The sequence below is a fragment of the Ictalurus punctatus genome, chromosome 7 (assembly GCF_001660625.3).
Source record: "Ictalurus punctatus breed USDA103 chromosome 7, Coco_2.0, whole genome shotgun sequence".
In the NCBI taxonomy this organism is placed as follows: domain Eukaryota; kingdom Metazoa; phylum Chordata; class Actinopteri; order Siluriformes; family Ictaluridae; genus Ictalurus; species Ictalurus punctatus.
Genome location: NC_030422.2, coordinates 25,032,295 through 25,045,419, shown reverse-complemented (window position 1 = coordinate 25,045,419; position 13,125 = coordinate 25,032,295). Strand labels below are relative to the sequence as shown.

The 13,125-nt window shown below is 38.7% G+C and overlaps 7 non-coding genes across 7 annotated transcripts; 4 read left to right on the top strand and 3 right to left on the bottom strand.

Annotated features, from left to right (window-relative positions):
• Positions 1 to 222: 222 nt before the first annotated feature.
• Positions 223 to 296, bottom strand: trnan-guu (transfer RNA asparagine (anticodon GUU)). The gene has a single exon. It is a non-coding gene; the product is annotated as a tRNA-Asn (tRNA).
• A 144-nt stretch (positions 297 to 440) lies between these two features.
• trnak-cuu (transfer RNA lysine (anticodon CUU)) lies at positions 441 to 513 on the top strand. Its single transcript has one exon. It is a non-coding gene; the product is annotated as a tRNA-Lys (tRNA).
• A 559-nt stretch (positions 514 to 1,072) lies between these two features.
• On the bottom strand, positions 1,073 to 1,146 carry trnan-guu (transfer RNA asparagine (anticodon GUU)). Its single transcript has one exon. It is a non-coding gene; the product is annotated as a tRNA-Asn (tRNA).
• Positions 1,147 to 1,290: 144 nt separating this feature from the next.
• On the top strand, positions 1,291 to 1,363 carry trnak-cuu (transfer RNA lysine (anticodon CUU)). The gene has a single exon. It is a non-coding gene; the product is annotated as a tRNA-Lys (tRNA).
• A 6,894-nt stretch (positions 1,364 to 8,257) lies between these two features.
• trnan-guu (transfer RNA asparagine (anticodon GUU)) lies at positions 8,258 to 8,331 on the bottom strand. The gene has a single exon. It is a non-coding gene; the product is annotated as a tRNA-Asn (tRNA).
• A 390-nt stretch (positions 8,332 to 8,721) lies between these two features.
• trnak-cuu (transfer RNA lysine (anticodon CUU)) lies at positions 8,722 to 8,794 on the top strand. The gene has a single exon. It is a non-coding gene; the product is annotated as a tRNA-Lys (tRNA).
• Positions 8,795 to 11,484: 2,690 nt separating this feature from the next.
• On the top strand, positions 11,485 to 11,557 carry trnak-cuu (transfer RNA lysine (anticodon CUU)). Its single transcript has one exon. It is a non-coding gene; the product is annotated as a tRNA-Lys (tRNA).
• The last annotated feature ends 1,568 nt before the right edge of the window (positions 11,558 to 13,125 follow it).

Below are 13,125 nucleotides of genomic sequence, written 5' to 3'. Positions count from 1 at the left end.
CAAAGCACGCATGATTTGCGGTTCTTCGTTTAGTAGAAGTAGAGTTAAATGAATAAATAGATAGATAGATAGATAGATAAGAACCCTGCTACATATCTTTCGCAGCTGACTACGAGAAGCTACGCCGCCATCATGCTGCGACAAAGTCTAGAACACAGCAGAACGGCAACAGCCGCTCGCTCCGTTCCTCTCGCTCAGGCTGGCGTCTAACAAAAGTCACGTCGTCCCTGGGTGGGCTCGAACCACCATCCTTTCGGTTAACAGCCGAACGCGCTGGCCGATTGCGCCACAGAGACCTGCCTGTGCGCCGCCTTACGGCATTCCTACTCGCTGTTTGGAAAAGCCACACGCCCGCGCTGTGGGGCTTTAAACCAGCCGTGGGGCGCCGGTATGTGTTTGGTGCGGCGCCTGCGCGCCGTGGGGCGCACCGCCTTCCCTGTGCCCGGCTAGCTCAGTCGGTAGAGCATGAGACTCTTAATCTCAGGGTCGTGGGTTCGAGCCCCACGTTGGGCGGACCGAGACTTTTGTTGGGGCACCAGGAGACCACCGGCGTTGGACCTGCAGGCAGCAACTGCCCAGGGATCCCCAATCCATCTGGCGCTCTCTTGGTGGCCATTGGCCAGTACCCATCTGTTCGGCGGAGAAAGAGAAGCCCCAGCCTATGGGATGACGGAAAGGCGGGGTATGCCGTAACCCGGGTGGGAGAAAAAAGAGAAGTACGTCTTCCGCAGCGATGGCGGGAACCTTCGCAGAGTTTCGCTAGAATTCCGCCGCTTTAGTAGCATGTCACGATGACCATGTAATATGTCATGGCGAAGTTTACGGCGGCTTCACGAACGTTCTAAAATAGCAAAGCACGCATGATTTGCGGTTCTTCGTTTAGTAGAAGTAGAGTTAAATGAATAAATAGATAGATAGATAGATAGATAAGAACCCTGCTACATATCTTTCGCAGCTGACTACGAGAAGCTACGCCGCCATCATGCTGCGACAAAGTCTAGAACACAGCAGAACGGCAACAACCGCTCGCTCCGTTCCTCTCGCTCAGGCTGGCGTCTAACAAAAGTCACGTCGTCCCTGGGTGGGCTCGAACCACCATCCTTTCGGTTAACAGCCGAACGCGCTGGCCGATTGCGCCACAGAGACCTGCCTGTGCGCCGCCTTACGGCATTCCTACTCGCTGTTTGGAAAAGCCACACGCCCGCGCTGTGGGGCTTTAAACCAGCCGTGGGGCGCCGGTATGTGTTTGGTGCGGCGCCTGCGCGCCGTGGGGCGCACCGCCTTCCCTGTGCCCAGCTAGCTCAGTCGGTAGAGCATGAGACTCTTAATCTCAGGGTCGTGGGTTCGAGCCCCACGTTGGGCGGACCGAGACTTTTGTTGGGGCACCAGGAGACCACCGGCGTTGGACCTGCAGGCAGCAACTGCCCAGGGATCCCCAATCCATCTGGCGCTCTCTTGGTGGCCATTGGCCAGTACCCATCTGTTCGGCGGAGAAAGAGAAGCCCCAGCCTATGGGATGACGGAAAGGCGGGGTATGCCGTAACCCGGGTGGGAGAAAAAAGAGAAGTACGTCTTCCGCAGCGATGGCGGGAACCTTCGCAGAGTTTCGCTAGAATTCCGCCGCTTTAGTAGCATGTCACGATGACCATGTAATATGTCATGGCGAAGTTTACGGCGGCTTCACGAACGTTCTAAAATAGCAAAGCACGCATGATTTGCGGTTCTTCGTTTAGTAGAAGTAGAGTTAAATGAATAAATAGATAGATAGATAGATAGATAAGAACCCTGCTACATATCTTTCGCAGCTGACTACGAGAAGCTACGCCGCCATCATGCTGCGACAAAGTCTAGAACACAGCAGAACGGCAACAACCGCTCGCTCCGTTCCTCTTCTTCAGCCTTCGTTCTGCCCACAACGCCATTGATGACACATATAAGGTATACCATAACTTGGACACCATCAACACATTTAAAATTAAAACCTTCCCTTTTAAATTAAGAGTCCTCAGTTTCCAAAAATTCAGTCTTCTTTCAATACCTCCTAATATGCCTTCCCACGTGGTTTCCCTTGCTTTCTTTTCATTCTTCCCAATTAAAAGACCTAAGATCTTCATTTCTTTTGTTTCTTTGAAAGTAAAATAATCTGTTAAATCTGTAACCCCTCCAAATCTCATATACACTGTTTTTTCTTCATTTACCTTATCTCCTGAACCTTTACAAAACATCTGTACAATTTCCATGACCTTTTTAACACTCTCCATTTCTTTTACTATCACTGTAGTATCATCCGCATATTGAAATATTTTGTCCTTTTCTTTACTTCCTTCAACACCTATTCCTTTTATTTTTCCTTCTTGTTTTATGGCTAGTCCTAGTGGTTCTGACACGAGTGAATATAAAAGAGCTAATAGTGGGCATCCTTGTCTTATGGATCTTTTTATTTTAAAACACTGTGTTAAAAACTCATTGCATTTTATTCTCATTATTGCACCTCTGTATAAAATTTTAATTCATTCAATAAAATTCTTTCCGAAACCAAAACTCTTTAAAATTCCATATAAATAATCATGTTCTACACTGTCAAAAGCTTTTTCAAAATCTAAACTAATTACATAGCCTTCTTTGTTTTTCATTTTCATGTATCTGATCATATCTTGTATGCTTAATGTTGTGTCTGCTATGTCTTTTCCTTTAACCCCGTACACTTGATTTGTTTTAATTATGCTTGGCATTACTTCTTTTAATCTGTTGGCTAAAATTTTTGCTAAAATCTTTAAATCAGTGTTGAGCATTGTAATCGGTCTGTACTTATTTAAGTCTACCCTTTCTCCTTTTCTTTTATATATCAACTTGATCAACCCCATTCCCATTCTTTGACTCATCTCTCCTTTCTTAAAAACCTCATCATAAACTTCTTTCAGGGTGCTACTTTAAAAATCCTTAAAAACGATATAAAACTCACTCCCCAAACCATCTATCCCCGGACTTTTCTTTCTATTTAATTCGGTTATAGCTTTTTCAATCTCTTCCTCTCTTATGTCCTGATCACATTCTTTTTTATCTTCCTCTCCTACTTTTGTTTTTATTTGCTTCAATAAAAAATGCTTTTTCTTCTTCTTTTACTCCCTCTGAATTAAATAGCTTTTCATAATATGCTTTTATTTCTTTCAGAATTTCCTCATTTTTTCTACTACCTCTCCATTTTCTCCTTTTATTCCTTTTATTGTTTCAGCTTTCCCTTTTCTCCTTTCCAGATCAAAAAAGTATTTTGTGCACTTTTCTCCTTCCACCATATACTTTGCTTTACTTCGCAACCTCGCAAATTGATATTTATTTTCAAATAAACAATTCTTCTCCTGCTCCCCTGTTGGTGCATGTACGTTGACCACCACCACTTTCCTCTCTTCATATTCTATCTCTACCACCATACATTTCCCAAATGTGTCCTTATACACTATTTTACATTTTATGTCTCTATTATCTTTTATTAGTATTGCTACTCCTCTGCCAAACTTATCATCGCCATTGTTATAAAATATTTCCCCATTCCATCTTTTCCTTATTTCACTTATATACCCATCTCTCCAGTTAGTTTCTTGTAATACAATCACATCTTCCCTTTTACACATTTCTTTCACTTTTTCAAATTTGTTTACATTTAAAAGTCCTCTTGCATTAAATGTAACAATTCTTAAAACCATAAAACTGAGGAAAACATACATCAAACTCATCTTTTCAGTCAATCCCCTCCAAGTCCTTTAGACACTCATACCTGTTTTCATGTTTAAGCGCATCCTTTTTAATCCTTTAGCCTTCTGGCATGCCTACTTGCTGTTTGGAAAAGCCACACGCCCGCGCTGCTGGGCCTTAAACCAGCCGTGGGGTGCTGGTATGTGTTTTGTGTGAGGCCTGCGTGCCATTGGGTGTACTTTGCATTCTGTTTTTAGATGTTGTAAAGATTTCTTTTTTTTATGATAGCATTGTACAATTACAATACAATATGTAATGTTAAAGTTTAATTAATAATATTATTATTTATTTTATTTATTATTCTGTTTTAACTTATTTGCATACACAACAAAATAAGATCACTCATTCAAAGGTTAACTGACAATACATGATAGTAATCTGTGAGCTTATACTACACATATTGCAAAATGAAACACTGTAATGAAACAATTTCGTGTTTTTTCAGCATGCACGAATAAGGTGCACTTTTTTTCCCCTTCGCAGCTTGGGATACTGGCTCACTGTCTTCATCAGGTCCAGTTTCTCTCCTGAAAGAAACAAAAAATTCAACAAAGCAAAAATTAATGACCATGTTTATTCACTTAATAAATGCATAACAATCACATGACTGTATTCATCCACATACTATTAGTCTATTTATTGATTCCTGAATTAAAGCTGCAATGCATACAAAGTTGCAGTGCATAGAATTTCTTAATGAAATTCACATTATTATTGAGTTAGTGTTTCTGAGCTGCTGTCAACCTTTTCAGTCCAAATGTGGCAGGATACCTGATTTAAATATCCTATTGGTCCTGTTTGGGCTATGGCTTTGGCAGACCAATGAGGTGGGAGCTACCCTATTATTTAAGGACCCTTATTTTGGCAGGCGCATATATATGTCTTGGTGATTCGGGGTTCATTTCCGTTTCAGTTCCGGTTCCGTTCCATTCAGATATAGAGCCGAGTTGGCGGCGGAGATCCCTTTTAGTAGCAGCCGGTCTGTGTAAAAATTTTATTAGTAAGTTCAAAGAGTAAGTTAATACTAAGTTAATTTTCATTAATAAAAATAAATAAAGAAATAAAAAATGATGGCTTCGGTATCTGTGAGTAATCATACAACTTTGCGTGTGGTGTTTGTTCAACCCACTGCTAAGAGTCGGGAGTTAAGCATCTAAATCTTCTCTATGACCAATCCCTTGCTGAAGACTTGCTTTGTTGTTTTACTGTGTTGTTTTTCTTGTTTGGCTGCTTTGATTAAGGGCATTTTCTGGGCTGGTTCGCTTACGGGTTTTGCTTTGATCTTGTTGCTTAGCAGCACACTTGGGCTGTCTGTTTACATTACTCGCCTCAGCTGTGATGCACGTCAGTTTTACTTTGTTGCTGGTGTCATTTTGTCTTCTTTTCTTTTGTTCTGTTATTTCTCGTTGTTATAGTGTTAGTTTGTTTGTTGCTATTTTTGTTGAGTTGGTTTTGGATGACCTTTTGATTTGTTTTTGTAACCACATGTCTGAGAGGCTATTTGTGAAATTAGTGTTTTCCAGCCTCAAACCTGTTCTTTCAGGTTTCTTTTCCCACACCATCACTTTACTATTGATTGGGTGTTTGTTGTTGCTATGTCCTATTGTCTCCATACTATCGTGGCTGTACTTTTTCATTTTATTTGTCAACCATAATTCTGGTTCTGCTTAGGCACCTCTATTTCATGTGGTGTCACTCATTCGATGGTGTGTGGTTCACAGCGAGCTCAGTGTGCCAACACAACAACTTCCTTATGGTATAGGTAGTGTTTAATGATTTGATGTGAATTAAGGTTTGGATGACCTCCCTAGCTGTAGATGGCCTGCCTTGTTCCCACCAAGGCTGGGCCTAGAGAAGTGTTAGTTTTAAAATTCCTATTGGATTCTTATTGAGTTCATGGGAGAGCGACTTTATGTTTATATGATGTGTTTTAATGATGCTTAAGTGTTGTAATAAAATATAACTTTTATATTGATACTCATGTCTCACTCTCACATTCTTTGCCTTCAATTGGTAAAACTTGTGTGCCTTTATTTGGGAGTATTTCCCTGTTCTCCTCCAGGGTGACACAGACGGATTTACTAAACTTTGATTAAATGTTTGGTATCTGGGAATAAAACACAGTCCATCAGTCCAATCTATTCTGCAAAGGGCTGGTGTGAGTGCAGATTTTCATTCCCATCAAGCAGGAACCACACCTGATTCCACCTGTTTAATTGTTTGATGGTGGCTTTCAATAGACTCAGGTGTGGCTTTTGTTTAGTTGGAATGAAGACCTGAACCCACACATGCCATTTTTAGCTAAGATTGGACACAGCTGTCTTAATGTGAGTTTTTATCTTTTATTCTGTTCTTATGTACATAATCTTCTATCTGATTTAATAATGCAAGTATCAAAAATGACATTCCAATGGATTTAATCTAAAATTGATCATAAGGGTTACACAAACTTGGTGTCCATGCCAGCTCTAGTGCACTGTCATTAAAGCAAAAAGGGGACATGCCAAATACTAAAACTCTGAAATTCATGCAAATATTTATTCTACTATTCACTCAGGTTGTTGTCAATAATATAATTTGCAATAAATTTGCTGCATTAAATTAGAAAATCATTTCTTTTTTAAAATGGAAGCAATTTCACTAGTGGTCTCAGACTTTTGTAATATATACTTAATTATAGTACAATTTATCCTCCCTCTGAATTTAAAGAACTTACCTTACTAAAGAAATAACTCAAAATGCCTCCCATGCTGGTAAGTGTTTCTCCCAAGTTGCAGGCAAAGTGAAATCTGATTAGGAATTTGTTTTTTATAACCTATACCTTTTACTTTTGGTTTCTTTTGGCACAGAAGCCAGCCTAAAGGAAAAGGATTGGAACTATGTCAAACTATTTCTCCTAAGTATCAAAAATGCTTGTGATCATTGACTGAGCCAGAACATATTAAAATTAAAATCTAAAAAACTAAAATCTTACTACTTGTATATTGAATGTTAAACTTAATTCAGAGGGAAAATTATAATAAGCAAGAAATTAAATACTATGCTGCTTACTGAGTCACCAGATGCAATGTAACAACTTTACATATTATCAGTATTTATTAATTTAATGGTTAAGCACTCACTTTTGACACTTAATCATGTTTGTTAAATTCTTCATATCAATTCCAGTGTATACATTCATAAATACAGAGAACATTATGGTTAGAATTTTATAACTTACCTTCAAAAATAAGGGTCATATTTTCTGGTTTCTTGTGCACCTGGTCGCACGCTTGCTGAAGCAAATAAGAGATTTTCTCTAAGGGGAATATCATAATTTCTATTTGTTTCCCAGCGTAAATTACTTGGATGTCTATCTTCTCTACATCTTCGATGTGATCGGATGCACTGGTTGTTGGGAAGATGATCTCAGTTCTTGGTGTGTCTCCTGGGGTGTCTGAAATGGCACACTGTGATTGTTCTGACCATCACTTGAGACAAACTCAAACTAAAGTAGTTTTGGTTAAAGTGCATTAACTCTTACTTTCAGGTGGAATGTATGGAAGATCACTTTTCTCCTGTTCTTGATTTGGAGATGAGCTTGCCACTGGGATTGAGTCCTCAGTCTGCTGCGGAGCTTCCACTGGTGTATTGTATCTCTGCAAACCATTTGCATTTAATATTTCATGTGAAATCCAAATAAATTGCTGAAATAAAAGACCTCATATTTACCCCCAGTGTTTCACTGCTAAATTCATTTAGTCATTCCTCTCTTAGCATTGAAAATACACTATTGTATTACATATTGAAATATGTAAAAGAAAGTAAATATTCACTATTTGGAATATTTAATAATCAAGATTCTGCACTGTTGCTAGATCCCTAATTAAATATAAGTAAACGAGTGATCATGTTGACCATGTTAACTGCTTTGTACAAAAGGTAAGATTTTCCTCATGCCTCTCAATCTCTTCTACTGAAGTATGTGTTCAGATGACATTCCAATTGATTTAATCTAAAATTGATTTAATTTAATCTAAACTGAATTTAAAGAACTTACCTCACTAAAGAAATAACTCAAAATGCCTCCCATGCTGGTAAGTGTTTCTCCCAAGTTGCAGGCAAAGTGAAATCTGATTAGGAATTTGTTTTTTATAACCTATTCCTTTTACTTTTGGTTTCTTTTCCTTTAGGGTGTCACACAAGCCACCCTAAAGGAAACGGATTGGAACTATGTCAAACTATTTCTCCTGTTTTCAAGAGTTCATTTTATTATTTACTCTGTCTGTATACTGTGCTAACTTTTATCTAGGGAACGATTCATGATTTTTTTTTTTACAAAAAATTTGTTGGGGGAGCATGGTTATCTAACCCTAATGGTTGGGGCTTTGATTTCTGCCCCTGCGTGTGAAGAGTTTGCATGTTCTCCCTGTGCTTCAGGGTTTCCAACGGGTACATTGGTTTCCTCAGTAGTCCAAAGACATATGTTGTCGAATGTTCACACTCATATCCAAAACAAAAAACACTTCGTCCCTGGGTGGGCTCGAACCACCAACCTTTCGGTTAACAGCCGAACGCGCTAACCGATTGCGCCACAGAGACTTGTGCTGCCACATTTGGAAGATCCAAGGTCAGCACATGCTGAACAATGTATGGAAGTACGGAACTGTTATGTAACTGTGTTACATGTTTATACTCTAAAATATGGTCAATATGAGTCATAAAAGCAATACCGCCCATGGGAGGGCTCAACCCATAATGGTTTATGAAACATTTAAGAGTGTTGTTTCACTACTATTGCTAACTGAGCACATGTAGAGGGGTTTTGTGCTGGTACATCACTGCTAGAACAGTTGTGATTTCTATAACTATGGAGGAAGACAAATAATGTGAAAACCTAGTTTAAACCCCCTTGTACATGATAGATAAAATTGTTCTTTCTGGAAACTTTTGGATCTGATTGTTCTGATGAAACGTGTTCTTCTAGCTCAAGCCCGGCTAGCTCAGTCGGTAGAGCATGAGACTCTTAATCTCAGGGTCGTGGGTTCGAGCCCCACGTTGGGCGCAGGACTTTATTTAGTTGCCTAAAGTCACAGACAACACCTTGTGGATGAGTTATACAAGACTGATGGTGTCAGGTATGAAGGATCTCCTGCCCTGTCTGAAGCATGAGAAGTATTTTCCAGAATAAGCAGCAGTCAGATTATCCGGATTAATATGTTGTAAATACAGTTTTGTCCTCTGTAATAGGGTCATTTCAGCAGCCCTCATTACACATGTTTTGACCACATACACATACACCTCACCCTTAAGGTCACATGCTTGACTATTTCAGATTTAATAGTTTACATATAGGAAAGAGTAAATAGAAGTTTCAAATGTGTGAGCTAAAGAAGGTTTCGTGGAACCCCTCAGAGCAATTAAATCTCTGTGGTGCGACCTAAAGAACAGTTGTCTGGCCGTCCAATTCGTGATTGCCGTTTCCATCGTTCTCTGCCAATCCCATTGGCTGCAATGATGGATCTAACGAATCACAATGGACAATCAAAGATGGATTTGCCAATCAAAACCTATTAATGTATAGGGTTATAAACTGTACACCTTTACATTTTGTCCATTTTAATAAAATATATATAATATTTCATTTATTAGCTTTCACACTGCCTGTTGACTCAACGCTTCATAGACACTAGTCAGAACAAATCTAAGATGGTACAAATGGAAATTGTAATAGACCAGGGCTATTTTAAAATGGTAGGTGTAGAATTTGTACAACTTTAGAAGTGAAAACATATAAATTTAGTAGTCAGTGCAGTGTGATATGGTCAGTGTTTATTTTCAACGGGCTTTCTACTATTGAGTGTTTTGTGAGGTGCTCAAACAGTCCAAGCCTCAAAGATCTCATAAGGCCATGTGGGATGAGTTGTGGATGTCCTGCCTGCAGTGGTTTGCCAGCACCCTCAGAGGGTTTGTGGCCCTCTGAAGCTGGCAACAGACCTTCTCCTTGTCAGACAAAGTGGTATGACCTATTTCAGAGGGTATGTGTAGGCAAATGTTAATAGGAAAACTGACATAAAGCCATACAGTGTCTATAGGTTGCTTGTCAACTGAGAGTGTTTTAATGTTACGGATAGATAAATGTCCAATGCAGACACATGGATAGACATCACTTTTTGGTGGAGTACATTCATGTCTTTGTGGATTCTCTCTTCCCAAGAATTTTAATTCATGCTTTTGTTTTTTGTTTTTCCATTAATGAGCTGGCTTTGGTCAAGTTTTGACCCTTTCTTTTTATTATGCTTATTTTATTACACTTATCAGCCTCCCTCCATGGCTGGTCTTTCCCCTACCCCGACCTCTACCCAGATGGACAGACAACCTCCATTTAACATATCACTGGTAACAGATTAGTCTCCATTGTCTCTAGACTTGCTCTTTGAGCTTAGCAGAGATGTGTGAGGAAGTGAGTCAGACACATGTGGGGGAGTAGTTGTCACCTAAATAAAACATTTGTCCTGTATGATTATAAACTTATATTTTTCTATAACACCCATTGTTATTTTATTGTTAGTTTACAAAGCCATGGTCCCACGGTGCTGCAGATAAGCCTAATGTAAACATACCAAGGAGGCATCAGGTAATTTTAAAAGATCTTTGAAAGAACAGACACCTGTTTCACACAACGAGTTGACAAAACCAAACAAATACAATCCGTATTAATTAAGGTTAATATAAACGTAAATTATTTTAATTACATATTAATAAAATTATCAATTTGTGACAATACATTAGGACAGGAATAATGAAACCACATGAACATATGTACCATTCGCAAAGAACCACAAAGTAACACAAGCAATACAAAAAGTAAAAGTGGCTTCAGTGTGTCAGATTTTTTTAAAGATATAGATAAAAACAATTCAGTGTTTTATCACTTTGTCAGTGATCATTTTTATTTCGCCTCTAGAGACCGCTCGCGTACTGTATAATAACAGTGGGCCTTTCACAGAAGCTCCCGTAATGGATGTAAGTGGGGAAAAAACTATCGGTATGGATTTTTTGCCGATAATCAATAGTTCGAGCAATCTATTATTGGTGCCGATTAATCGACCTTGACTCTCTACCACAGCACCTTCTTGAAGACCGCAGAATCTATCACTATCTTCAAAAAACAGCTAAAGACCACATCTTCCGTGATCACTTAACTAACCCCTAAACTCCAACCCCACATTATCCTTTATAGATAGATAGATAGATAGATCTAGAACTCAATTAATAAATCTTGTATGGTAGCACTACTTGTATTGTTCTCCGCTTGATATATCGCTTTGCTTGTGTGTCCTCATTTGTAAGTCACTTTGGATAAAAGCGTCTGCTAAATGAATAAATGTGTGTGTGTTTCTCTACAGCGCATGTGCGATTGTCAGTAGACCCTTCTTGTGACACCAGAATAAACAGATAAGGGAGGGGTAGAGCGAGAGGAGATTGTACACTAGTTAATAGATCGCAACTGGTCAAAAAAAAGCAAAAATGGGTCGCAAAATCTACTTTTCCGGCCGGTAATATACCTGAGCAACCTGAGATTGGTATAAGCCTTTTCTTTACAGACTCCTCACGAAGACAATGAAACACTGCCCTCAAAAACAAAACACAAAACCCACAAAAAATACTAACATTAATGAAATCAATTATGCTATAGCTAGTTTAGGTATAGCGGGAATCCTTTTTCAGGATACCTTACGACCTCATCGCCAAGCCCGGCTAGCTCAGTCGGTAGAGCATGAGACTCTTAATCTCAGGGTCGTGGGTTCGAGCCCCACGTTGGGCGCTTAATTTTCTTTATTAATTTATTAATAATGTTCACGTTCTTTCACCCACAGAATCACAATAAACATATGTAATAAAAACACAATCTACAGACAACACAATATTCAAAACTGGAACAGTCCTCAATTTCATTCCGGATTCACATCGTAAAGATGCATGCAACTCGTTTGGCACGACATCGGAGTTTTGTGTGTGTGAGAGAGAGAGTAGTTTCAACCATTCTTGAGTATATTGTGTGGTTTAAGCCATTCATATGTTGTAAGACAGCCCCACCACATGGTGAAGATTTATTAAATATCCACGTTACATCTCCATTCACAAATTTCCCTCCCGTGGATAACCAGGTCGTGTCAGTTTGCTGGCAACTGTTAGTTATCACATGACCAAAGATCCCAGCGTCTGTAAAGCTGTAGAAGCCAGTGATGTGTCATTCGCGAACGAGTTGATTCATTGAGCCGACTCTTTTACATGTGTCATTCGCGAGCGAATTGACTCATTGAGCCGACTCTTTTACATTCTTTTTTTTTTTTTCTTTTCTTTTTTTTTTATTTTTTTACAGGGATGTTTATTGTGTTGTGTATGTCATGCTAATTCTTTACAGTTATTTAAACTAATTTTACAAAATGCCGGACTTGGGGGGGGGGGGGGGGGGGGGACTTTAAATATGCCGTTTGGAAGAAAAAAGAGTCGACTCATTTTGGCTCCGGTCCTTAATTCTTTTTACCAGTAGCCAGAAAGTAAAAATTTTTGGCTACTGGTAAAAAGAGTTAAAGCTCCAAAGAATCCCTTCTTATAGGTTCCCACAGAGGTACATCAAAAAGAAAAAAATAGCCTAATAATAAATAATAATAATAATAATAATAATAATAATAATAATAAAAATAAACTAAATTTGCAGGAGCTTTCAAAAGTAATTCCAGACAATTATTTTATTTTATTTTCATTAATTTATTAAAATCTATATCTTCTAAAGTGCACGTACAGTCAAATTCAGACAGATAAAACACCACATATGAAAGTGTGGGGGGGTAAAGTGTAATCAATATGTGTAACTAACATTTGGATGTTAATAAAGTACAATCTATATAACATTTAGAATTATTACTATGAAGCATAATCTAATAATCAATATTAGTTAACAAGCATAATCTATATGTATAATCAATATTTAGAAGCATAATCTAAAACCATAAACACTTTCTGATCAAGTGATATTCTGTGTTTGAACTGAACTAGAAGACTTCTGTGTTTCACTGCTCAAGCAGGTGTTTTCTGTATTTCCTGTGTACTGAGTTAGAAGAATCCTGTATTTTGTCTGCAGCAGCTTCACTCTATGGCAATAAATTAGCAGTCATTCATTCACCTAAACTGTGTTTCCAATCAAAACTTTTTGAAGCTTGCAAATCAATGTCAAAATAAAAGATAAGGCTTCCAGAGAAGTGTATTGAGCTGGGATGAACGCCAGAAAGACATTAAGGTGGTAGAAAATGAACTTTTGCAGACTAAAAGCTCTCTCCTCATAATAGCTTTCTAAAAAAAAAAACAATCTGCGCATAAATCCCATAAATC